Source organism: Salmo salar, chromosome 11, assembly GCF_965601325.2.
Source record: "Salmo salar chromosome 11, fSalSal1, whole genome shotgun sequence".
Lineage (NCBI taxonomy): Eukaryota > Metazoa > Chordata > Actinopteri > Salmoniformes > Salmonidae > Salmo > Salmo salar.
The window spans coordinates 92928022-92955565 of NC_138301.1; the positions used below are offsets into that span (position 1 = coordinate 92928022).

Below are 27544 nucleotides of genomic sequence, written 5' to 3' on the forward strand. Positions count from 1 at the left end.
ACAGCATCAATTTCTCTCAGCCAATCATCAGTCATTTGTGTAAGTGCTGTGCTTGTTGAATGTCCTTCCCTATAAGCATGCTGCAATTCTGTTGTCAATTTGTTTACTGTGAAATAGCATTGTATCTGGTCAAACACAATTTTTTCCAGAAGTTTACTAAGGGTTGGTAACAGGCTGATTTGTTGGCTATTTGAGCCAGTGAAGGGGGCTTTACTATTCTTTGGTAGCGGAATGACTTTAGCTTCCCTCCAGGCCTGAGGGCACACCCTCCAGGCCTGAGGGCACACTCTCCATAGATGTTTGATCGGGTTCAAGTCCTGGTTCTGGCTGGGCCACTCAAGGACATTCAGACACTTGTCCCGAAGCCACTCCTTCGTTTTCTTGGCTGTGTGCTTAGGGTAGTTGTCCTGTTGGAAGGTGAAGATTCGCCCCAGTCTGAGGTCCTGAGCTCTCTGGAGTAGGTTTTCATCAAGGATCTCTCTGTACATTGCTCTGTTCATCTTTCCCTCGATCCCGACTAGTCTCCTAGTCCCTGCCGCTGAAAAACTTCCCACAGCATGATACTGCCACCACCATGCTTCATCGTTGGTATGGTGCCACGTGATACTTGGCATTCAGGCTAAAGAGTTCAATCTTGGTTTCAACAGACTAGATAATCTTGTTTCTCATGGTCTGAGAGTCCTTTGGGTGCCTTTTGGCAAACTCCAAGTGGGCTGACATGTGCCTTTTACTGAGCAGTGGCTTCCGTCTGATTGGTGGAGTGCTGCAGAGATGGTTGTCCTTCCGGAAGGTTCTCCCATCTCCACAGAGGAACTCTGGAGCTCTGTCAGAGTGACCATCTGTTTCTTGGTCAACTCCCTGACCAAGGCCCTTCTTCCCCAATTTCTCAGTTTGGCCAGGTGGCCAACTCTAGGAAGAGTCTTGGTGGTTCCAAACTTCTTCCATTTAAGAATGATGGAGGTCACTGTGTTCTTGGGGACCTTCAATTCTGTAGAAATGTTTTGGTATTCTTCTCTAGATCTGTCCCTCGACACAATCCTGTCTCGGCGCTCTACGGACAATTTCTTTGACCTAATGGCTTGGTTTTTGTTCTGACATGCATGTCAACTGTGGAACCTTATATAGACAGGTATGTGCCTTTTCAAATCATCTCTAATCAATTGAATTTACCACAGGTGGACTCCAGTCAAGTTGTAGAAACATCTCAAGTATGATCAATGGAAACAGGTTGCACCTGCGCTCAATTTCGATTCTCATAGCAAAGGGTCTGAATACTTATATAAATAAGGTATTTCTGTTTTTTTTTTTTATATACATTTGCAAACATTTCAAAAAACATGTTTTCACTTTGTCATTATGGGGTATTGTGTGTAGATTGATGAGTAAAAAAATAATTCAATCAATTTTAGAGTAAGGCTGTAACGTAACAAAATGTGGAAAAGGGGAAGAGGTCTGAATACTTTCCGAATGCACTGTATATACAAATGTATGTGGACACCCCTTCAAATGAGTGGATTCAGCCATTTCAGCCACGTGTGTGTTGCTGTGTGTCATAGTGTTTGTCTATGGTGTCTACCATGTTCTTGTAACCCATCACGTCTGGCTTGCTATCCAATCTCTATCCATGTGTAACTGTAAAGTATGTAACGCCTGATTTTGCCATAAGCTCGTATGTGATGTTAAATGGATGTACATAACATGATAGACACTATATATACAAAAGTATGTGGACACCCCTTCAAATCAGTGGATTTGGCTATTTCAGCCACACCCGTATAAAATCGAGCACACAGCCATGCAATCTTCATAGACAACCATTGGCAGTAGAATGGACTTACTGAAGAGCTCAGTGACTTTCAACATGGCATAGGATGCCACCTTTTCAAAAAGTCAGTTTGTCAGATTTCTTCACAGTCAACTGTAAGTGCTGTTATTGTGATGTGAAAACGTCGAGAAGCAACAACGGCTCAGCAGTGAAGTGGTAGGCCACACAAGCTCACAGAATGGGACCGCCAAATGCTTGCGCACGTAGCTTATACAATTTGCTTGTTCTGTGTTGCAACAGTCACTGCTGAGTTCCAAACTGCCTCTGGAATCAACGTCAGCACACAAGCCTAAGTTCACCATGCGCAATGCCATGCATCTGCTGGAGTGGTGTAAAGCTTGCCGCCATTGGACTCTGGAGCAGTGGAAATGCGTTCTCTGGAGTAATGGATCACGCTTCACCACCTGGCAGTCCGACAGACAAATCTGAATTTGGTGGAGAACACTACCTGCCCCAATGCATAGTGCCAACTGTAAAGTTTGGTGGAGGAGGAATAAAGGTCAGGGGCTGTTTTTCATGGTTTGGGCTAGGCCCCTTATTTCCGGTGAAGGGAAATCTTAACTCTACAGCATACAATGATATTCTGTAAAATTATGTGCTTCCAACTTTGTGGCAACAGTTTGGGGAAGATGGCCCTTTCCTGTTTCAGCATGACAAATCCCCTGTGCACAAGTGAGGTCCATACAAAAATGGTTTGTCGAGATCGGTGTGGAAGAACTTGACTGTCCGGAACAGAGTCCTGACCTCAATCCCATTGAACAACTTTGGGATGAATTGGAATGGCGACTGCGAGCCAGGCCTAATTGCCCAACATCAGTGCAGACTTCCCTAATGCTCTTGTGGCTGAATGGAAGCAAGCCCCTGCAGCAGTGTTCCAACATTTTGTTGAAAGCCTTCCCAGAAGAGTGGAGGCTGTTATAGCAGCAAACGGGGAACCAACTCCATATTAATGCCCATGATTTTGGAATGAGATGTTCGACGAGCAGGTGTCTAGGTCATGTAGTGTACTTTATTTCTGGTTTTAGTCATTTAAGTATAGACTGAAAACATTTTTCCTCACGAAAATTATAAAAATTCAAAAAATACTGCGGCCCATAAAAACACTATGCAGAAAAAATCCTGCACACACACACACACACACACATTTGTGGCCAAAAATGCTTGATTTGGCAATTTTTCCTGGCAATATGCAATGAAAAATGTTGTTCAAAATTCAAAAGGCACTCGCGTATTTGAGCTCTGACAAAGTCCTTAAGGCTGATACGTAAAGCTTAGTAAAGAACAGCGATACTAGCAAGAGCAGTGTGCGGGTTTCTCTTTTCTCTCATGTTGTCCAATTTGTTGTGAAAATGCGCTGAAGAGGGAAACATTTGTTGACGTGTGGTTTGATTGAACCATATTATGCGGTAAATGTGCGGTGATCGTTTGAAATTGCGAGCCCTCATTTTGTACTGTGTGTGATGGGTCAGTTTTATGTGATGATATTGTGATGATTTGACTGTTTTATATGGAAAAAGTGCAGTGATTGGTCAAATTTGATTTTGAAAAAAGAATTGCAATCACAGAATCCTGGAGGGACTGAACAGGTTCCGCCCATTCTGACTGAGAACTACAGTTGGCTATGTGTCTACAATAAAACAGGTTCCACTCATTCTGCTCCTCCTGCTGCAGTCACAGGCAGCATACACTTTTAGCATGCTAGCAATTAGCATTGAGTGTTTGCTTGCTTGTGTGTGTGACAAAGAGAGCAGTATCAATAAAGCACTGCCCAATTAGCCCCACCCCATCGACTATGCCTGCTCCACAGCTGCATGGAGGGGAGCTGCCGAGGGGAGGAAGGGATTGGAGGAGGGGTCTCTCCAGCCTCAGACCAACCCCTCAGCAAGCATCTCCAGCCTTCAGTCAGTCAGGCAGCCAGCCCACTGGAAGCCAAGCCCCCGACAGGCAGGGCAGCTTCCCCCTAAAAGGACAGCTCCCGGAACACTATTGCTGATACTGCTGCTGGTAGGAGATGAATACAGCACTGGGGATTCTGTAGCTAGCTGCACAACCAGAGAGCGTGAGAGAAAGAGGGGGAAGACAGAGAGTGAGACTCAGGAGGTAGAGAGAGAGACGGGGGAAGAGAGAGTCGGGGCGGAATGAGAGAGAGGGAGGACGGGAGGGAGAGACGCTGGCCCAGGAGCTGCTGCTGCTGCTGATGCAGCCACCTGACATTTAGCCTCCCAAGATAAGAGGAAGGAACACTAGCAGCATCTCAGTCACAATGCTACAGTGCTAGCTAGCCAGCAGATACGGTAAATACTGCTCCTTCATCACCACTCTGCTTGCACTAACTGCTGCATAGTCTCTCTCTCTCTCTCTCTCTCTCTCTCTCTCCCCCTTGGGTGTCGTGCCTGTGTTCTGAGCATGTGTGTGGTTGTATGTCTGTGGCTGGCTGAGGGAAGTCTCTCCCATGTACTGTGCCGGAGGAGAGCTGGGAGATGGAGGAGTGCAATAGCACATTGTGACTCTACTGGGACACAGTAGGGATGCTGGGCGCTCCTGCATTGTCACGCTCTTCTTCATTGTACACTGCCACCTGTTTTTCATAGCTGTGTGTGGCCTGTGTGGTCATTAAGGCCTGTCACATCAGCTCCTAGACTCAAAATGCAGATGTTCTATAGTACCTGTTTCCATACTATTCAATCAATGTACAATGTAATGGTGTGTGTGTGTGTTGTCTTTTCCTTATTTTGGATGTTGGTTGTGTAACCTGAACCTCTCCCTTTGCCTGGCCAAGGGGTTGCCATGGAGACAATGGGAGTCTCCTCAGCAGAAATGCTATTTGATCCCAACACTATGTTGTATCATAGATTTACAGGATGTAGATTCTGCTTCTACAACATAAAGACTGACTGCAGTACATTTTTGGGGGGATAGGGAGGAGGCTCTTGGGAATATTGCCTTTCTCCACTTACTATATCATAACTGCATTGATACTGGTCTCGACTACTGCTCTCTTCTCATAGGTGGAGGCAGGTTCTAGAAACAAAGCTGAAAGTAAATAATTTGCTCTAGTCACAATTATATTGACAAAGGATGTATATGTAAGTGTGTGTGTTTTTTTTGCGTGGGCGTGTGAAAGGGACCAACGGAAGATGAGAGTGTAGATGTGAGGGAGGGTGTATAACCTAAATTCTCAGTCTGCAGTATTTCGACAGGCATGATTCTCTCTCTTTCTCTCTCTCTCGTTCTGTTGGTGTGAATCCTCAAACAACAGCAGCAGCAATGACATTAGTGGCTCGTGGGCCGCCTCTTCTTCCTCATTCTGTTCTTTCTCCCTATATTTTCTGCGCAGACTGGTAGCCACTGCCAGCTGAGCTCAGCCGGATGCCAGGGGGTGAGGGGGGAAAGAGGAGGGATGAAGGGGGGGGGTACTAAACTTCTATTTTGAATCCCCAGCTGGATGATTTTTTCCCCCTCTTCTCTTGAGATTAATTTAGGAATAGTCTGCCAGTAAAAAGACAGCCTTGACTAATCTCAATGTTCCTGAGGACACACAGCCAGGGAGAGGGCTCGGAATAGTCACACGCATGCTTGGGCATACACACACACTTACATCCATGTGCTGACACCCACAAGCATGCATGCACTTACATGTGCAAACACACACAGACACACACTGAATCAGATCCATGATGCATTTGCTTGTCAGCACAGCATGTAGATGCATTTTTGTCTGCACACAGACATGTGCAGTGTGTGGAGTACAGTACAGTGTGTAAATGAGGCGTAAGCACAAGAAAACATCCTCTCTCTTCCCACTAATCCTGTAGTATCTGTATCAGTGTTTGCAGGTGAGTCAGACCAGATGACTCAATGTTCCCATTCAGACTGCGTATCTTTGATAGATTAATTTACTCATGTAATTATTCCTGCCTGTTTGAATAACAGATTAAATGAGGAGCATTTGCTTACACTGCTGTTCTGCTGGCTCACACTTATAATACTCAAAAGAACATCTGATACTCTGGGATCTGAAAACACTGGCAGTGTAATGGTGCAAATTAGGTTTGTGGAAGCCTAGCACTTTTACCTCCGATATTCTACCTGTAAACAGGGTATCTATAGCAACCCCATGGTCTCCTTTCCCCACCTCCTCACATATGTGAGGAGGTGGGGAAATGAGGAGGTGAGGATGACTGCTCGCAAACGCACCATAAGCGTTAGTGTCATTAAGCCAGTCGGCTGAAGGGAGTGGGTAGCGTTTCAGACCTATATGCGTAGTAGTAGTAGTACCGCAGGCATTGGGCAGTTGAATTTTATAGTAGAATGCTACAGTAGCTTCTTAGTCTAAGCTTGTTTGTAGTTTATTTGGTCGTTTGTAGTCGTTTGGTCATGTTGACATGAGCCTGGCCCGGTTGAGAAGCATGTTGACACAGATGAGAAATGTGTTACTCAGTGTTTTCCACAGGTACATAAAATAGCCCCCGCAACCGCCTCAATGTTTTGCCGAAGGACCTCTACTTTGGTGGACTCTGGTACATTCTAATTAGGGCTGTCACCGACCAAAAAAAATCTTAAATCGAACGAGAGTCATCTGTTCTTTTGACCAATCGGTTGGTCGAAATGTTAAAACGTGTATTTTTCCATATATAGACACATCCCTAAACTCAGCAAAAAAACGAAATGTCCCTTTTTCAGGACCCTGTCTTTCAAAGATAATTCATAAAATCCAAATAACTTCACAGATCTTCATTGTAAAGAGTTTAAACACTGTTTCCCATGCTTGTTCAATGAACCTAAAACAATTACTGAACATGCACCTGTGGAACAGTCGTTAAAACTTCTTTGGGATCGGTGTCACTTCCACGGGATGGTTGAGCTAACATAGGCTAATGTGATTAGCATGAGGTTGTAAGTAACAAGAACATTTCCCAGGACTTAGACATATCTGATATTGTCAGAAAGCTTAAATTCTTGTTAATCTAACTGCACTGTCCAATTTACAGTAGCTTTTACAGTGAAAGAATACCATTATATTATTTGAGGCGAGTGCACAATTTTGAACATGAAAAGTTATTAATAAACAAATTAGGCACATTTGGGCAGTCTTGATCTAAAAATTGTAGCAGAAATGCAATGCTTCATTGGATCAGTCGAAAACTTTGCACATACACTGCTGCCATCTAGTGGCCAAATTCTAAATTAGCACCTGGGCTGGAATAATAAACTATGGCCTTTCTCTTGAATTTCAGAGATGATGGTACAAAAAAATATTTGTAGTATCTCTTACCAGATCTATTGTGTTATATTCTCCTACATTCCTTTCACATTTCCACAAACTTCAAAGTGTTTCCTTTCAAATGGTACCAAGAATATGCATATCCTTGCTACAGGCAGTTAGATTTGGGTATGTCATTTTAGGCGAAAATTGAAAAAAAGGGGCGGATCCTTAGACACTAACAGCTTACAGACGGTAGGAAATTAAGGTCACAGTTATGAAAACTTAGGACACTAAAGAGGCCTTTCTAAGGACTCTGAAAAACACCAAAAGAAAGATGCCCAGGGTCCCTGCTCATCTGCGTGAACGAGCATGCTGCAAGGAGGCATGAGGACCGCAGATGTGGCCAGGGCAATAAATTGCAATGTCCGTACTGTGAGACGCCTAAGACAGCGCTACAGGGAGACAGGATGGACAGCTGATCGTCCTCGCAGTGGCAGACCATGTGTAACAACACCTGCACAGGAATGGTACATCCGAACATCACATCTGCGGGACAGGTACCGGATGGCAACAACAACTGCCAGAGTTACACAAGGAACCCACAATCCCTCCGTCAGTGCTCAGACTGTCTGCAATAGGCTGGACTGAGGGCTTGTAGGCCCGTTGTAAGGCAGGTCCTCACCAGACATCACAGGCAACAACGTCGCCTATCGGCACAAACCCACCATCGGTGGACCAGACAGGACTTGCAAAAAGTGCTCTTCACTGACGAGTCGCGGTTTCGTCTCACCAGGGGTGATGGTCGGATTTGCGTTTATCGTCAAATGAATGAGCATTACACAGAAGCCTGTACTCTGGAGCGGGATGTATTTGGAGGTGGAGGGTCTGTCATGGTCTGGGGCAGTGTGTCATAGCATCATCGGACTGAGCTTGTTATTGCAGGCAATCTCAACGCTGTGAGTTACAGGGAAGACATCCTCCTCCCTCATGTATTCCAAGATGGCGTAGCAGTAAAACTTGTTTGTTTTTGTCCCGTGTAAATATTCAATTATTGGGGGGTTTTGTATACATTTCAATATATTTATTTTATATCTATTTTTTCCATATTCGGATTAAATATACCTTACGGCAACCCGCCTCATCCAATGTGGTATGGATCTGCTATTTTTTTTGACCTTATAACTGTTACCTCCATCAGAAGCTAGCCATCAGGAGCTAGCCAGCTAATTAGCTAATAGCTATTTAGTCATTGTTAGCCACTGCTAGTGGTCTTTGCCTTTAGCTCAGACACCAGCCGCTTTAGCCAGTATAGCCCGGATAATACCTGCCAGTCTGCACAGCGCGATATCAGCCCTAAGCATATCAGACTGCTTTTTTCCCACATCACTGGATTCCTGCCACAAGCTCTGGACCGTTACACCGGATCATCGCAGCTAGCTAGCTGCTACCGAGTGGCTATTGTGGCTAACGCCCTTGTCCAGAAGTAAGCACCAATTAGCCTCGAGCTAGGCCCATCTCCCGGCTAGCAAATGAAGTACACCAATTACAATACCTCTTGCCAATTGGCCTGGACACTTTGTCACCACGGAGCCCCGCGGATCCATCATGACTGGTCTGCTGACGTAATTTGGCCGATGTGCTCTCAACCGGCCTCTGCGTCGTGGATGTCGGTGATGACCAATCTGCTAGCCCCAGCCCGCTTGCTTTTCTGAACGCCATGTCTCCTGCTCGCGTAGTAAAGGCTACCAAACGGCTCCCTGTTTCATCTATTGCTGCTCATTGGACCATATGATCACTCGGCTACACAGCTGATGCGTGCTGGACTGTTCATTAACACGGTACTTAATTTTGTTTATCTGTCGACCCCAGCTTCGAACTCAGGCCCTGTGTGTAGCTAACTGACCCTCTCTGCCCATTCATCGCCATTTACCCGTTGTTGTCTTAGCTTTTTACCCGTTGTCTCACCCGTTGTTGTCTTAGATCTCCCAATCAACACCTGTGATCGCTTTATGCCTCTCTCTAATGTCAATATGCCTTGTATGCTGTTGTTTAGGGTAGGTCTCATTGTTTTATTTTACTGCGGAGCCCTTAGTCACACTCAACATGCCTCAGCTCCTTTGTCCCACCCCCCACACATGCGGAGACCACACCTAGCTTAACTGGTGCCTCCAGAGATGCAACCTCTCTCATAGTCACTCAATGCCTAGGTTTTCCTCCACTGTACTCACACCCTACCTTACCCTTGTCTGTACATTATGCCCTGAATCTATCCTACAACGGCCAGAAATCTGCTCCTTTTCTTCTCTGTTCCCAACGCACCAGACAACCAGTTCTCATAGCCTTTAGCAGTACCCTCAGCCTACTCCTCCTCTGTTCCTCTGATGATGAAGAGGTTAACCCAGGCCCTGTGTGTCCCCAGGCGCTCTCATTTGTTGACTTCTGCAACCGTAAAAGCCTTGGGTTCATGCATGTTAACATAGAAGCCTCTTCCCTAAGTTTGCTTTATTCACTGGTTTAGCACACTCTGCCAACCCTAATGTCCTAGCCGTGTCTGAATCCTGGCTTAGGAAGGTCAGCAAAAATTCTGAAATTTCCATCCCCAATTATAACATTTTCCGTCAAGATAGAACTGCTAAAGGGGGCGGAGTTGCAATCTACTGTAGAGATAGCCTGCAGAGTTCTTTCATACTATCCAGGTCTATGCCCAAACAATTCGAGCTTCTACTTTTAAAAATCCATCTCGCCAGAAATAAATCCCTAACTGTTGCCGCTTGTTATAGACCCCCCTCAGCTCCCAGCTGTGCCCTGGACACCATATGTGAATTGATTGCCCCCATCTATCGTCAGAGTTCGTATGATTGGTAACCTAAACTGGGATATGCTTAATTCCCCGGCCGTCCTACAATCTAAGCTAGATGCCCTCAATCTCACACAAACTATCAAGGAACCTACCAGGTACAACCCCAAAACCATTAACATGGGCACCTCATAGATATCATCCTGACCAACTTGCCCTCTAAATAAAACTCTGCTGTTTTCAACCAAGACCTCAGTGATCACTGGCTCATTGCCCGCGTCCCTTATGGGTCCGCGGTCAAACAATCACCCCTCATCACTGTCAAACGCTCCCAAAACCACTTCTGCGAGCAGGCCTTTCTAATCGACCTGGCCCGGGTATCCTGGAAGGATATTGACCTCATCCCGTCAGTAGAGGATGCCTGGTTGTTCTTTAAAAGTGCTTTCCTCACCATCTTAAATAAGCATGCCCCTTTCAAAAAATGTAGAACTAAGAACAGATATAGCCCTTGGTTCACTCCAGACTTGACTGCCCTTGACAAGCCCAAAAACACCCTGTGGTGTACTGCACTAGCATCGAATAGTCCCAGAGATATGCATCTTTTCAGGGAAGTCAGGAACCAATACACACATTCAGTTAGGAAAGCATAGGCTAGCTTTTTTAAACAGAAATTTGCATCCCGCAGCGCTAATTCCAAAAACTTCTAGGACACTGTAAAGTCCATGGAGAATAAGAGCACTTCCTCCCAGCTGCCCACTGCACTGAGGCTTGGAAACACTGTCACCACCGATAAATCCACGATAATCGAGAATTTCTACGGCTGGCCATGCTTTCCACCTGGCTACTCCAACCCAGGCCAACAGCTCTGCACCCCCCGCAGCAACTGGCCCAAGCGCCCCCCGCTTCTCTTTTACCCAAATCCAGACATCTGATGTTCTGAAAGAGCTGTAAAATCTGGATCCCTACAAATCGCTGGGCTAGACAATCTAGACCCTCTCTTCCTAAAATTATTTGCCGCCATTGTTGCAACCCCTATTACTAGTCTCTTCAACCTCTTTCGTATCATCTGAGATTCTAAAGATTGGAAATCGGCCGCGCTCATCCCCCTCTTCAAAGGGGGAGACACTCTAGACCCAAACTGTTACAGACCTAAATCCATCCTGCCCTGCCTTTCTAAAGTCTTTGAAAGTCAAGTGAACAAACAGATCACCGACAATTTCGAATACCACCGTACCTTCTCCGCTATGCAATCCGGATTCCGAGCTGGTCATGGGTGCACCTCAGCCACGCTCAAGGTCCTAAACGATATCATAACCACCATCAATAAAAGACAGTACTGTGCAACTGTCTTCATCGACCTGGCCAAGGATTTCGACTCTGTCAATCACCGTATTCTTATCGACAGACTCAACAGCCTTGGTTTCTCTAATGACTGCCTTGCCTGGTTCACTAACTACTTCTCAGACAGAGTTCCGTGTGTCAAATGGAAGGGCCTGTTGTCCGGACCTCTGACAGTCTCTATGACTTCTCCTTGACTTTGTCGATGTCATTTACAAAATAGCCTCCAACACTCTATTAAGGGTGCCACAGGGTTCCATTCTCGGGCCGACTCTTTTCTCTGTATATATCAATGATTTCGCACTTGCTGTGGGTGATTCTTTGATCCACCTTCAAGCAGATGACACCATTCTGTATACATCTGGCTCTTCTTTGGACACTGTGTTAACAAACCTCCAAAAGAGATTCAATGCCATACAACACTCCTTCCGTGGCCTATAACTGTTCTTAAATGCTAGTAAAACTAAATGCATGCTCTTCAACCGCACCTGCCCACCCGACTAGCATCACTACTCTGGACGGTTCTGACTTAGAATATGTAGACAACTATAAATACCTAGGTGTCTGGCTAGACTTTAAACTCTCCTCCCAGACTCATATTAAGCATCTCCACTCCAAAATTAAATCTAGAATCGGCTTCCTTTTTCGCAACAAAGCCTCCTTCACTCTTGCTGCCAGACTATCCTACCGATCCTTGACTTCGTCGATGTCATTTACAAAATAGCCTCCAACACTCTATTCAGCAAATTGGATGCAGTCTATCACAGTGCCATCCGTTTTGTCACCAAGCCCCATATACCACCCACCACTGCGACCTGTATGTTCTTGTTGGCTGGTCGCCAAACCCACTGGCTCCAGGTCATCTATAAGTCTTTGCTAGGTAAAGCTCTGCCTTATCTCAGCTCACTGGTCACCATAGCAACACCCACCCGTAGCACGCACTCCAGCAGGTATATTTCACTGGTCATCCCCAAAGCCAACACCTCTTTGGCCACCTTCCCTTCCAGTTCTCTCCTGCCAATGACTGGAATGAATTGCAAAAATCCCTGAAGTTGGAGACTTATCTCCCTCACTAACTTTAAGCATCAGCTGTCGGAGCACCTTACCGATTGCTGCAGCTGTACACAGCCCCTCTGTAAATAGCCCCTCCAACCAACTACCTACCTCATCCCATATGTTTTTTTTCTGCTCTTTTGCACACCAGTATTTCTACTTCCACATCCTCATCTGCACATCTTTCACTCCAGTGTTAATTGCTAAATTGTAATTACTTCGCCACTATGGCCTATTTATTGCCTTACCTCCTTACTTCATTTGCACACACTGTATTCATATTTTTCTATAATGTTATTGACTGTACGTTTGTTTATCCCATGTGTAATGCTGTGTTGTTTTTGTCGCACTGCTTTGCTTTATCTTGGCCAGGTCGCAGTTGTAAATGAGAACTTGTTCTCAACTGGCCTACCTGGATAAATAAAGGTGCCTTGGTGGAAGAGTGTGTTAATACCTCACAGCAAGAACTGGCAAATCTGGTGCAGTCCATGAGGAGGAGATTCACTGCAGTACTTAATGCAGCTGGTGGCCACACCAGACACTGACTGTTACTTTTGATTTTGACCCCCCCTCTTTGGTCAGGGACACATTATTCAATTTCTGTTAGTCACATGTCTGTGGAACTTGTTCAGTTTATGTCTCAGTTGTTGAATCTTATGTTCATGCAAATATTTACACATGTTAAGTTTGCTGAAAATAAACGCAGTTGACAGTGAGACAATGTTTATTTTTTGCTGAGATAGTGTTTTAATCAGATTAACAATATGCGCTGAGATTGTCTGATGCTTTCAGGGCTCTGTTTGATTAAATAATGAAGACAAACAAATTACTAGAGGGACTCCGACCGCAATTGATTTGACTACTCAGATTTGCTGTGCTGTTAAAAATAATGACAGTGGGTGATTGTGTGACTAGAACGTGTTGTCTCTCTTTCCTCCATGCTACAACAACCACTACAGAACTTCAACTGTGTTTATCGTGCTGTCCATGTTGCTGAAGCTGCCTCAGCCCTTGCTCTCTTTATGTGACATATGTATGCATTGCATGCATGTGCCCAATAGGGCCTGACCTATAGCATATCATAATCACATCAATAAATTGGTTATTACAAACTCTGAACAAATGTGAAAGCAAAATAGATGCAGAGAACTTGACAAATGAACTTGAAAGGGGGAATGTTTACTGGTTGCTCAGGGGATAAAGGGGAAGTTGGATGTGTGGAACAAATTTGACTTGTTTGGGAAAATACTGGACATCAAGAAACATAAGGTAAGGAGCAAGGGCTGCATGCATATTATGCGTGCCAAACAGGTGCTGTTAGATTACAATAACATTTTAATGACGGTTTGGAACAATGTAAACAACACTAAATAAATTAGAAGTGTACCAAAGAGTCTGTTGTAATGTTTTTTTGTAAAGCCTTTATTACAGAAAAGACTAAAAACAGTTACATTCATTAGAGAATGCAATTTACGAAATGGAACAGTTTATTCATTGTTTACGCTAATTATTCAAAGTTGCTTTATTTTAAAATGAAAATGCTTGACTGCATTTAAAATCATGAATGACTCATATGCTGTGTGATGACATTAACAAATGGATGATTGATTGATACAGTAGCCTATATAAGTATTGAAATATAGGCCTAAGTAAGTTACAGTATTAAGACTAAACAGGATGCGCTCTTTGGCCTACAGCTTGATGGTGGTTATCTTCTTATGGGCAGGTGGGACGGTAGCGGAAATTCAAACTACAGTATTATACATATTTAACTTTCATAAAATCACAAGTGTAATACATCAAAATAAAGCTTAACTTCTTGTTAATCCAGCCTCTGTGTCAGATTTCAAAAAGGCTTTACGGCGAAAGCAAACCATGCGATTATCTGAGGACAGCGCCCCGCATACAAACACATGAAAAACATATTTCAACCAGGCAGGTGCGACACGAAAGTCAGAAATAGTGATATAAAAAATGCCTTACCTTTGATCTTCTTCTGTTGGCACTCCAAAAGGTCCCAGTTACATCACAAATGGTCCTTTTGTTCGATAATGTTCTTCTTTATATCCATAAAAACTCAGTTTAGCTGGCGTGCTTCAGTCAATAATCCACCCAGTTTCCCTCCATCAAAATGCATACAAAATGAATCCCAAACATTACTAATAAACTTGTCCAAACAAGTCAAACAACGTTTATAATCAAACCTTAGGTACCCTAATACGTAAATAAATGATACAATTTAAGACGGAGAATCGTTATTGTCTTTACCAGAGAAAAATACCAAAGAATGCGCTCTCTTTCACACGCTTGGAAACACTTCAGCCAAAATGGGAGTCACCTAGAAAAACTACAATTTCTGTCTCATTTTTCCAGAAACCAGCCTGAAACTCTTTCTAAAGACTGTTGACATCTAGTGGAAGCCCTAGGAATTGCAATCTGGGAGGGTGTGGCCTTATAATAAAAGTGATTGCCATTGAAAATAGGGGTAGGCTGATTTATTTGGGGGGGGAGGTTTGTCCTCCGGGTTTCGCCTGCCATATCAGTTCTGTTATACTCACAGACATAATTTTAACAGTTTTAGAAACTTTAGAGTGTTTTCTATCCAAATCTACCAATTATAGATTCTGGGCCTGAGTAACAGGCAGTTTACTTTGGGCATGCTTTTCATCCGGACGTCAAAATACTGCCCCCTACCCAAGAGAAGTTATACAAGGCTTTTATGCTAAACCCGACTAATGATAATGACATTACTTATTATTATGATGATGATGATGATGATAATAACAATAAGAAGGAGATCAAGAAAAAGGAGGGTTATTATTATTCTAAATAAAATGTTTCTGACAATTTGGAAGAGTGTAAACAACACTAAATAAATTAAGTAATACCAGAGAGGCTGTTCTAATGGGAAAAAAAGTCGGATTTTTATCCGATGTGGTGGTTGCCAAACCTCACGGAATCAGTAGGCTATTAAACAAACACTCAAACAGAAGCAGGATCTGTCTTATTTCTATAGATATATATGGATGATTTATAAAGCCAGGCACATTTAAGTTAGGTTATTGATTATAAACCTAATTAAGATGGCGTTTCCTCTCTCCTCACTTAAACACTTAAGGTAAGTGCTGTTTTCTCGTCACCTAACTCCGCTGCTTCCTCCGTCGCATTGTTCTCTACACCAATATGCTGGTCAACGTTGCTGTTATACACATAGCAAGATGGTCTAGGAAAAGGCGGCATTAGCCCACTGATGTTTCAGAACCGCGGACAGCGACCGCTATCCAACGCAAAAGAAAGCGCATTTGTTACAAAATAATATTAGTTTTATTAGTGTTACACCATTGTTCTTACATAATATAACCAAATACAATTGCAGTAGCACGTCTTAGCGATGGACTGTGCCATCCCCATGGCATCCACAATGGACAGGCGTAAATCAGACAGGTGTCTTGTTCACCATGAAATTATATATATTTTTTGCTACTGCTCGACTAAAGAAATGTCGGTTGACAAAATGGTCTTATGCCTTGATTCCATCTGAAATACACAGCTAAATGATTGCATACTATACAGAGTTTACCTACCAGATTGGAAAAATGTGTTGTGTTACTGTGTAGAAAAACATGACTTTACAATTTAAATGACTGAAAATGTATGAATTCATGTATGAACACTCTCACCAATACGATTTAGTAGGCTACACTGACTGAAGAGAATCACTCAATTTAACGTCACTGTCTGGCAAGCCCTGACATCCTAGGAAAGGAAACCTAGGAATTCCTTTAATTTACTTGTCCTGATGCGATACCATGGGCATGTAATATAACCATACTGCATGATTTATGAATGGCAAAGAAATATAGGAGAGACTTTATTCAGTCAGTTTGACATTAATTTGGCATTAGGGGCAATGCAGTAGAATCAGATTTAAAAAAAAAACATAAAAATACACCTTATGGAACAGCGGGTACTGTGAAGAGGAACACACACAGGCACAGACACATGTATACACACAAATGATAACATATGCACTATACATACGTACACATGGCTTTTGTGTTGTAGATATGTGGTAGTAGAGTAGTGGTCTGATGACAAACACTTAATGTGTTGTGAAATCTGTTTGTCATTTTTTTTATAGCTGCCAAAATGTTGCTGGACCCCATGAAGAGTAGCTGCTTCCTTGGCAGCAGCTAATGGGGATCCATAATAAATACATTACATTCTCTCTCTCGCTCCGTGTAAAGAAATTCGACAACAACCAGTGGTCTGTATATAATGACGAGATCCTATATTGACGAGATGTCTCCACCCTAACAATGGGAGTCGTTGTCCCAAAGGCGGGAAGGCAGGCGACAAGCTTAGGTCCAAAATAAGCCTATAGAAACACATTGCGCTTATTTTGGACAGATTCTGGCGAGAGTGAAACCTCTCGCTTTGCCTCTTCCTCTCTGCTGCGTTTTCCAGTGATTGTTGGCTTTGTGACTGACAGGTGCTTATCTTATCAATAGATTGCTACAAGGTGCATATCATTCATTCTAGCGGGAGAGGGCTAGCAAATTGAAATTGAAATGAAAAGTAGCCTAGTTAATATGAAGTGGAAAATGTAGCTGGCTGAAAATGAGTCTGTAACCGCCTGATTAGCTGACAGCCGGCACTAATGGAAAACACTAGTTATTTCCACAACAGTGGGCTAGCTGGCACTCCCAGCTATCTACAAGCCCCTCGCCGCGCGCTCTCTCTCTCTTTCTCTCTCTCTCGCTCTATCTGTCTGTCTCTCTCACTCTGTCTCTCTCTCGCTCTGTCTCTGTCTCTCTCTCTTTTTATTTCTCTCTCTGCCTTAATCGTTATACCTACTCTCTTTCCAGTATCTATCCATCTTCCACTCATCTATCCTCTCTCCATGTTCCTCTCTCTCGCTCCGCCTATCTCCAAGTCCCCAGTATGGTGGTTTTGTGCTTGGCAGTTGAATCATTCATTAGTGGAGGACTGAGCCACAGCAGGACTAAACACAGGCTGAGGGGACCAGGCCATGGGGACATTAGGGAGACTGTATATGGTTATGTTCAAACACAGCCAACATGATAGCCACCTCTACCTGGGATTGCCCCTCAGTCACATGGTGTCACCGAGCTGGGCTCACTAGAGAAGGATGAGGGTCCACAAGCCAAACTGCATGTACTGTAGAGTGTAGAGTCAACAATATAGGTTTACAGGACCTATTGGGACCCCCTTTGATGTGCTATACAGTACCATCGCCATGGAAACAGTGGGCTAAGCAACATGACAGGGTTCAGTGTATTTATAGCATACGTTTTAACTGTGCAATGGGGTCAACCTTGAATTATTTAGCCGTTCTTCAGTCGTATGTTTTGCTAGAGATTTGGGTCTTGTGTGTTGCGGGATGGAGTCCTCGTCAGACTTGGGTAAGTCCTTGCCATAGGGATTCTTAATCACCTCAAAGTTCACTGAGCCACCTAAGTGACTTTCGGGGGAAAAACATTTTTATTTACCCTTTTATATGCTCCAGTGTGATGAATGGGAGCAATATGTCCCGGTGATGTGAAATGTATTATGTCATCTTGATTTGATTTGATTTTCGATGTATTAGGATCCCCATTAGCTGACGTCAATGGCGACAACTAGTCTTGCTGGGGTCGGACACATAACGAAAAAGCCATTACTGTCAAAAAATATTACAATTTACATCCATTACCAGTCAAAAGTTTGTACACAACTACTCATTCAAGGGTTTTTCTTTATTTGTACTATTTTCTACATTGTCGAGTAATAGTGAAGACATCAACACTATGAAATGACACATATGGAATCATGTAGTTACCAAAAAAGTGTTAAACAAATCAAAATATATTTTATATTTGAGATTCTTCAAAGTAGCCACCCTTTGCCTTGATGTCAGCTTTGCACACTCTTGGCATTCTCTCAACCAGCTTCTCCTGGAATGCTTTTCCAACAGTCTTGAAGGAACTCCCACATATGCTGAGCATTTGTTGGCTGCTGTTCCTTCACTCTGTGGTCCAACTCATCCCAATCCATCTCAATTGGGTTGAGGTTGGGTGATTATGGAGGCCAGGTCATCTAATGTAGCACCCCGTCCCTCTCCTTCTTGGATAGCCCTTACACAGCCTGGAGGTGTGTTGGGTCATTGTCCTGTTGAAAAACAAATGATAGTCCCACTAAGCGCAAACCAGATGGGATGGCATATAGCTGCAGAATGCTGTGCTAGCCATGCTGGTTAAGTGTTCCTTGAATTCTAAATAAATCACAGACAGTGTCACCAGCAAAGCACCCCCACACCATCACAGCTCCTCCTCTAAGCTTCACGGTGGGAACCATACATGTGGAGATCATCCATTCACCTACTCTGCATCTCACAAAGACACAGCGGTTGGAACCAAAAATCTCAAATTTGGACTCATCAGACCAAAGGACAGATTTCTACTGGTCAAATGTCCATTGCTCGTATTTCTTGGCCCGAGCAAGTCTCTTCTTCTTATTGGTGTCCTTTAGCAGTGGTTTCTTTGCAGCAATTCGACCATGAAGGCCTGATTCACGCAGTCTCCTCTGAACAGTTGATGTTGAGATGTGTCTTACTTGAACTCTGTAAAGCATTTAATTGTGTTGCAATCTGAGTTCCAGTTAACTCTAATGGACTTATTGTCTGCAGAAGAGGTAACTCTGGGTTTTCCTTTCCTGTGGTGGTCCCCATGAGAGCCATTTTCATCATATCGCTTGATGGTTTTTGCGACTGCACTTGAAGAAACTTTCAATGTTCTTGAAATGTTCCGGATTGACTGACCTTCATGTCTTAAAGTAATGATGGTCTGTCGTTTTTCTTTGCTTATTTGAGCTGTTCTTGCCATAATATGGACTTGGTCTTTTACCAAATAGGGCTATCTTCTGTATACCACCCCTACCTTGTCCCAACACAACTGATTGGCTCAAATGTATTAAGAAGGAAAGAAATTGCACAAATTAACTTTTAATAAGGCACACTTCATAATTGGAATGCATTACAGGTGACTACCTCATGAATCTGGTTGAGAGAATGCCAAGAGTGTGCAAAGCTGTCATCCACTTTGAAGAATCTCAAATATAAAATATATTTAGATTTATTTAACACTTTTGTGGTTACTAAATGATTCCCTATGTGTTATTTCATAGTTCTGATGTCTTCACTATTTTACTACTATGTAGAAAATAGTAAAAATTAAAAATTAAAACCCTGGAATGAGTAGGTGTGTCCAAACATTTTACTGGTACTCTACATTTAAAAACATGAATATGCCGTGTGTCTGTGAATCTATCAGTTATACATACATAACAGTACATGCACACAACAAGTAAGTCACATGGGGGAGAGGCGTTGTGCCTTGAGGTGTTGCTTAATTTGTTTTTATAACCAGGTTTGCTGTTCACTTCCGCTATATAAAATGGAAGGGAGTTCCATGCACTCATGGCTCTGTCTAATACTGTACGTTTACTTAAATATAATCTGGACCTGGGGACTGGGAAAAACCCCTGGTGGCATGTCTGGTGGGGTAAGTGTGTGTGTCAGTGCTGTGTGTAAGTTGACAGTACAATCAATTTGGAATTTCCAACACATTGTTTCTTATAAAAACAAGAAGTGACTCAGTCAGCTTTTCCTCAACTCTCAGCCAAGAGAGATTGGCATGCATAGTATTAATATTAGACCTCTGATTACAATGAAGAGCTTGACATGCCGCTTTGTTCTGGGCCAGCTACAGCTTAACTATGTCTTTCTTTGCAGCACTTAACCATATGACGGAACAATAATCAAGATAAAACTAGAGCCTGCAGGACTTGCTTTTTTGAGTGTGGTATCAAAAAGCAGAGCATCTCTTTATTACAGACAGACCTCTCCCGATATTTATAACCATAGAATCTATATGTTTTCACTATGACAGTTTACCAACTTAGGTAAAAAAAAGGGAAAGGGGGATACCTAGTCAGTTGTCCAACTGAATATATTCAACTGAAATGTGTCTTCCGCATTTAACCCAACCCCTCTGGTAACACCAAGTAATTTAGTCTCCTCAACTTGTTCAACAGCCACACCATTCATTACCAGATTCAGCTGAGGTCTAGAACTTAGGGAATGATTTGTACCAAATACAATGCTATTAGTTTTAGATATGTTCAGGACCAATTACTGGCCACCCATTCCAAAATAGACTGTGACTCTTTGTTAAGGGTTTCAGTGACTTCTTTAGCTGTTGTTACTGATGTGTAAATGGTTGAAACATCAGCATACATGGATTCACATGCGTTGTTTAATGCCAGTGGCAGGTCATTGGTAAAAATAGAAAAGAGTAGAGGGCTTAGAAAGCTGCCCCGCGGTACTCCACACTTTACATGTTTGACATTAGAGAAGCTTCCATTAAAGAAAACCCTCTGAGTTCTATTAGAAAGATAAATGTCACTCTGAATCCACAACATGGCAAAGGCTGAAAAGCCATAATACATAGGTTTTCTCATCAACAGGTTATGGTCAATAATATCAAAGGCTGCACTGAAATCTAACAGTACAGCTCCCACAATCATCTTATTATCAATTTCTTTCAACCATTCATCAGTCATTTGTGTCAGTGCAGTACATGTTGACTGCCCTTCTCTATAAGCATGCTGAAAGTCATGCTGTTGTTCATTTGTTTACAGAGAAATAGCATTGTATTTGGTCTAACTATTTTTTCCAACAGTTTGCTAAGATCTGGCAGCAGGTTGATTGGTCTGCTGTTAGAACCAGTGAAGGACGCTTTACCACTCTTGGGTAAAGGAATTACTTTGGCTTCCCTCCAAAGTAATTAGGCTCAGATTAAAGATATGACAGATATGATAGGCTATAGAGTCAGCTACCATCCTCAGTGGCTTTCCATCTAAGTTATCAATACCAGGAGGTTTGTCATTATTGATTGATAACAATAATCTTTCCACCTCTCTCACGCTAACTTTCCAAAATTCAAACTTACAATGCTTTTCTTTCATTATTCATTTTTTTTATGCATGAATACGATGGTTCACTGTTCGTTGTTGGCATTTCCTGCCAAACTTTGCCTACTTTGCCAATTAAGTAATCATTAAACTAAATGGCAACATCAAATGGTTTTGTGATGAATAAGCCATCTGATTCAATGAAAGATGGAGTTGAAGTAATTTAATTTAAAGTACTGAAGTTTTTTTTCCATCAATCTTTATATCATTGATCTTGGCTTCATAATACAGTTTCTTCTTCTTTTTGTTGAGTTTACTCAAATAATTTCTCAATTTACAGTAAGTCATCCAGTCAGTCTTTCAGCCATACAGTTTTTCAATTCCTCATCAATCCATTGAGCCTTAACAGATCTAACAGTAAGTTTGTTAAAACCTGTCTGGGCTAGGGGGCAGTATTTTCACCGCCGGATGAAAAACGTACCCAATTTAAACAGGTTACTACTCTGGCCCAGAAACTAGAATATGCATATTATTAGTAGATTTGGATAGAAAACACTCTGAAGTTTCTAAAACTGTTTGAATGGTGTCTGTGAGTATAACAGAACTCATATGGCAGGCAAAAACCTGAGAAAAATCCAAGCAGGAAGTGAAAAGTCTGAGAATTGTAGTTCTTCTTTTGATTCTCTATCGAAGCTCCAGTGTCTGTGGAGTGACGTTGCACTTCCTAAGGCTTCCATTGGCTCTCTAAAGCCTTCAGAAAGTGGTTTGAGCATTTTCCTGTCACTGGGCAGATAATAGGAGCTCAGTTTCTGAGTGGACTGCCTGGCAACAAAGGAATTGGATATGCTTGGTCCCGCGAGCGAGCCCCTCCTTCTTTTTCTTCTTGAATGAATATGCTATTGTCCGGTTGGAATATTATCGCAATTTTACGTTAAAAATACCATAAAGATTGATTTTAAACAGCGTTTGACATGCTTCTAAGTACGGTAATGGAACATTTTGACTTTTCGTCTCTCGCTCCGCGCTCGCGCTTTATGCCTTTGGATAAGTGATCTGAACAAAACTGAGGTATTTGTACATAAATGTGGATTATTTCGAACAAAAACAACAGTCCTGGGAGTGCAAAGGTAAGAGCATATTTCTAATACTAATTCTGAGTTTAGGTTGCCCCGAACTTGGCGGTTGTCTGAATAGCTCACCGTGATGGCTGAGCTATGTACTCAGAATATTGAAAAATGTGCTTTCTCCGTAAAGCTATTTTAAAATCTGACACAGCGGTTGCATCCAGGGGTAGTCTATCTATAATTCTTAAAATAATTGTTATATGTTTTGTCAACGTTTATGATGAGTATTTTTGTAAATTAATGTGCACATTCACCGGACGTTTTGGTGGGAATACATTTTCTGAACATCACGCGCCAATGTAAAATGCTGTTTTTGGATATAAATATGAACTTTATCGAACAAAACATACATGTATTGTTTAACATAATGTCCTAGGAGTGTCATCTGATGAAGATCGTCAAAGGTTATTGCTTCATTTAGCTGTGTTTTGGGTTTTATTGACATGTCCTTGCTTGGAAAATGGCTGTGTGATTATTTTTGTCTATGTACTCTCCTAACATAATCTAATGTTTTGCTTTCGCTGTAAAGCCTTTTTGAAATCGGACAATGTGGTTAGATTAACGAGAAGTTTATCTTTAAAATTGTGTAAAATAGTTGTATGTTTGAGACAGTTGAATTATGACATTTTGTTGTTTTTGAATTTTCCGCCCTGATATTTCACTCGCTAGCGTCCCACCTAGCCCATAGAAGTTAACAGGTGCATGTTTATAAATAATTGGAAGAAGCAATTTCACAAATTCATCAAGTGCAGCGTCTGGATGCTCCTTATTAATTACATCAGGCCAACAAATATTTTTAACATCATCCACCTAAGAGTCACAGCAAAATCTTTTTTATGATCTTTTATACACTAATTTAATTTAGGCCCAGCTTTTGGAACTTTTGCATTACTGTATATAGCCACTATATTGTGATCACTGCATCCAATGGGTACAAATACAGCTTTAGAACAAAGTTACACAGTATTATTAAACATGTGATCAATACATGTGGATGGTCTTGTTCCTGTAGTGTTTGTAAACACCCTGGTAGGTTGATTAATAACCTAAAACTAGATTACAGGCACTAGTTACAGTGAGAAGCTTCCTCCTGAGTGGACAGCTTGATAAAAAAAGACAATATTCAGGTCCCCAAGAAAGTAGACCTCTCTGTTTACATCACATACACTATCAAGCATTTCACACATATTATTTAGATACTGACTGTTAGCACTTGGTGGCCTATAGCAACATCCCAAAAGAAAGGCTTTAGATGTGCCAAGTGAACCTGCAACCACAACACTTCAATAACTCTTGACATAAGATCTTCTCTAAGAATTGCAGAGATATGGCTCTGAATATATTCAGAAACACCTCCCCATAAGCATTTCTGTCTCTTCTATAGATGTTATTTCATTGTACTGCTACTGCTGTATCATCAAATGAATTATCTAAGTGAGTCTCAGAAATGGGTAATATGTTAATGTTATCTGATGTTAGCAAGTTATTGATTTCATGAAACTTATTTCTAAGGCTACATATATTAATATGGGCTATTTTCTGCTCTTTCCTGGGTAGCTGTTTGACTGAAAGCTCTTTTTAGTCACGCCATCTGATGCGTGCTCTGCTCTCCCCTGAGGCTTCCTTGCCAGAGTGGAACAGCCCATGTCCCTCACAGCCCCGGGGCCCGTTTGTTCTCAAAAGGGGCCAATGCATGTCACCCTGGCCCCAGGCCCTACATACACACACAGACACGCACACTGCTGGATCCTTTCACTTATACACACACATACAGGCATACACACATACACTGCATACAAACATACTCACATACATGAATACGGACTCACTCGATCGCATGCACAGCATGAACTCCCCCCCCCCCCCCCCCACACACACACACACACACACACACACACACACACACACACACACACACACAACCTAGGCAGGGAGGTTATGTATGGTAGAGGGAAAGGAGGATGTGGAGGAGGTGTATTATACAGTGAAGAAGTTAATCCTTCATGACTGTAGTGCTGGCCTTTCTCTTGGCAGTACTCTCCTCTGTCTCCTTCGTGAAAGCCTGGCTGAGACTCGTCCTGCTTTGTGGAGGCAGGCGATGGGGGTCTTTCTCTGTGCCTTTCACAAGCAGCCAGCTCAGGAAGAGCAACCTTTACACGCATAGTTTATTCCTTAGACTGTGTGGTTGTTGAGACGCTAGCGATCTGCAGGAATATATAGGCATACCACACCCACTACCCATACCAATCCCAAATGATGTTGCTTACACCTGTACGATTCTCTCATCTCCGCAAGTGCATGTAGGCTAGGTGTTGCTGATTTGTAATCTGGCGTAAAACACCCTTCACAAACCTCTCTTAGAATTTCTCCCCTAAAAGCGTTCTCTCTGGCCAACCCCTTCTTATATCTTGTATCTTTGCTCATACAGCTCAACTAAAATACATTAACAATTCAGGAGCTGGGCATGTCACTTTACCCCATCAATCCAGCCTCTTCATTTTAGCCAGTGAAAAAGGACAAGGACAAACTAAAGTCTGGCCTGGCTTGTTGTTATGTTGGTGAGTCCAAGGCTAAGGCTGACTGTCATTTGGTCAAATAGCGAAAATGACAATCAATCAATCAAATGTATTTATAAAGCCCTTCTTACATCAGCTGATGTCACCAAGTGCTGTACAGACACCCAGCCTAAAACCCCAAACAGCAAGCAATGCAGGTGTAGAAGCACGGTGGCTAGGAAAAACCTCCTAGAAAGGCCAGAACCTAGGAAGAAACCTAGGAAGGAACCAGGCTATGAAGGGTGGCCATAGCCGCAGGCAGAACAGTTGAAACTGGAGCAGCAGCACGACCAGGTGGACTGGGGACAGCAAGGAGTCATCAGGCCAGGTAGTCCTGATGACAATGATAGGTGGCATGTATTATGGAATGTATATCAAAGGATCCAAAAACATACACACGTCAGACAGCACAGGGGAGAGATAGCACACACCCTAGGCATGTCAGAAGAGCGAGAGTGCACTAGCAAAAATCTGCGTCCTAACTGACACTGGCCTATTCCCTTTATACTGCGTGACTTTTGACCAGGGCCCATGGCCAAAAGTAGTGAACTATAAGGAATAGGATGCCATTTGGGTTGCAACCATAGAGATTTCAGGGCAGATGTTGACTGAAATAGAAGTTGCCCTTTACCACAAGACCGGGTCTTGTTGTTTAAATCCTTATAAGTTAAGACTGAGGTTGTAGAAACTGCCCCTGGACCAGAGCTTAGAGGCAGCTCCTCCCAAAAGCTGCTGGTTATGCAACCCAAACATGTCCAGTGTGCACTGTTCACAGTGCAGATCTTCTTTCTGCTGTAGAAACTGACCCTGGACCAGAGCTTAGAGGCAGCTCCTCCCAAAAGCTGCTGGTTATGCAACCCAGACGTATCCAGTGTGCACTGCTCACAGTGCAGATCTTCTTTCTGCTGTACACTGAGCCTGCTGTGTCCTGGCAGCACAGTCCTCATTTCAACCCGGCACTGTTTTAGAGATGCCCCGTAGGCCTGCTACTACTGACACACACACAGAGCACATACACACTCATGGCGCGCGCACATAGAGCACATACACACACACACCAAAACACAGGATTATCCCCACGTACTTGTGATTTATGAATGAGCTACCTGTAGAGAGCCAACAGGGAGAGGTGAGAGGAACATTGTTAAGCAGAATCAGCTGAAAGTCCTATCATAGTATGACTGTAGGCACATGGCCTCCCTCACTGCTGCTGAGAGCTGGCTGGGAGGTTCTGAATCTTCCAGTCCCGATGGTGCTGAACAGACAACTGATCCTTCTATTAAGGTTATGGGCCATGTCACGTTCCCTTTGCCCTTTCGCTGTCCTACATCATCTACATCACACTGGACTAACACAGAGTGGGGGTGTGGCTGAAGGAAATGGGGGCCAGTGTTACGAAAGATGGGCTACGTTCCAACATGCAAACTAGCGTACCACATAGAATGCATGCCCAATATATTGCTTTGTCCTAAGTCGTGTGATAGACTTGACCCGTTAAAACATGTTTCAGTGAATACTGCAGTGCTCTCTATAAGGATATCTTCTGCTTTTGTTCTACATGAACTCTGATGCCCCTGATGATAGTGCTATGGTATAGCTCCAACACTGTCGTGTATCCCAGTGTGACCTGCCTGCTACTAATCCCATCAAAGAGACAGTATGGAGGCCACCTAGTAGAGGCACTGAGGGCCTCCCTACTGTTCCCAGGAACAAAGCTGCATGTCGTCTCATTAACCTAGGAAATCCTCCCGGGAGTTTAAAGGGACCAGCGGGAAACCACGGGGTCCACAGGAATGAATTTAGTCTGAAGAAACACAGACACACACATACTGTACAATACGTACTGTCTGTCTAAGACATTTAGGTAAATTGCTGTCTAGGTATAGATAAACCAACCACATTATATACATTAACACTACACTACCACGCAGTCAGGTGGCAGATGTGTTGTTGCCTACCCTCACCACCTACGGGCAGCCCGTCAGGAAGTCCAGGATCCAGTTGCAGAGGGAGTCGTTCAGTCCCAGGGTCCCGAGCTTAGTGATGAGCTTGGAGGGCAATATGGTGTTAAATGCTGAGCTGTAGTCAATGAACAGCATTATAACATAGGTGTTCCTCTTATACTGGTAGAAAAGGGAAGTGTGGAGTGCAATACATTTAACATTTACATTTACATCATTTAGCAGACGCTCTTATCCAGAGCGACTAACAGTAGTGAACGCATAGATTTCATACATTTTTCATTTTTTTTCTGTGCTGGCCCCCCGTGGGAATCGAACCCACAACCCTGGTGTTGCAAACACCATGCTCTACCAACTGAGCTACAGGGAAGGCTTGTGTCATCTGTGGATCTGTTGGGGCGGTATGCGAATTGAAGTGGGTCCAAGGTGTTTGGGATGATTGTGTTGATGTGAACCATGACCAGCCTTTCAAAGCATTTCATGGCTACAGATGTGAGTGCTATGGGGCGATAGTCATTTAGACAGATTACCTTGGTGTTCTGAGAGAGAGCGAGAGCGATCACTTGTGGTGAGAGAGAGAGAGAGAGAACGTGTGTATACAGGTGTTTCTCTCTGTGTGTTTAAAACATTGACTTAGTACTTTAAAATGAGAGACTACCTTGACATGAAGATACTGCTGGATACAGAGGAGAGAAGAGTAGTCTTATAGCCT

General features: G+C 43.0%; 1 protein-coding gene across 3 annotated transcripts in view; it reads left to right on the forward strand.

Moving 5' to 3' along the window:
• LOC106563161 (RIMS-binding protein 2) overlaps positions 1-27544 on the forward strand; it is a 91113-nt gene that overhangs the window by 19469 nt on the left and 44100 nt on the right. The window contains exon 1 of one of the 3 annotated variants that reach the window (XM_082958145.1): positions 3359-4119. The exons of the other annotated variants lie outside the window; for them this stretch is intronic. The gene's annotated coding sequence lies outside the window, so the exon portion shown is untranslated. Of the gene's footprint in view, positions 1-3358; positions 4120-27544 lie in introns of those variants that run through there. 3 annotated transcript variants of the gene reach the window in all.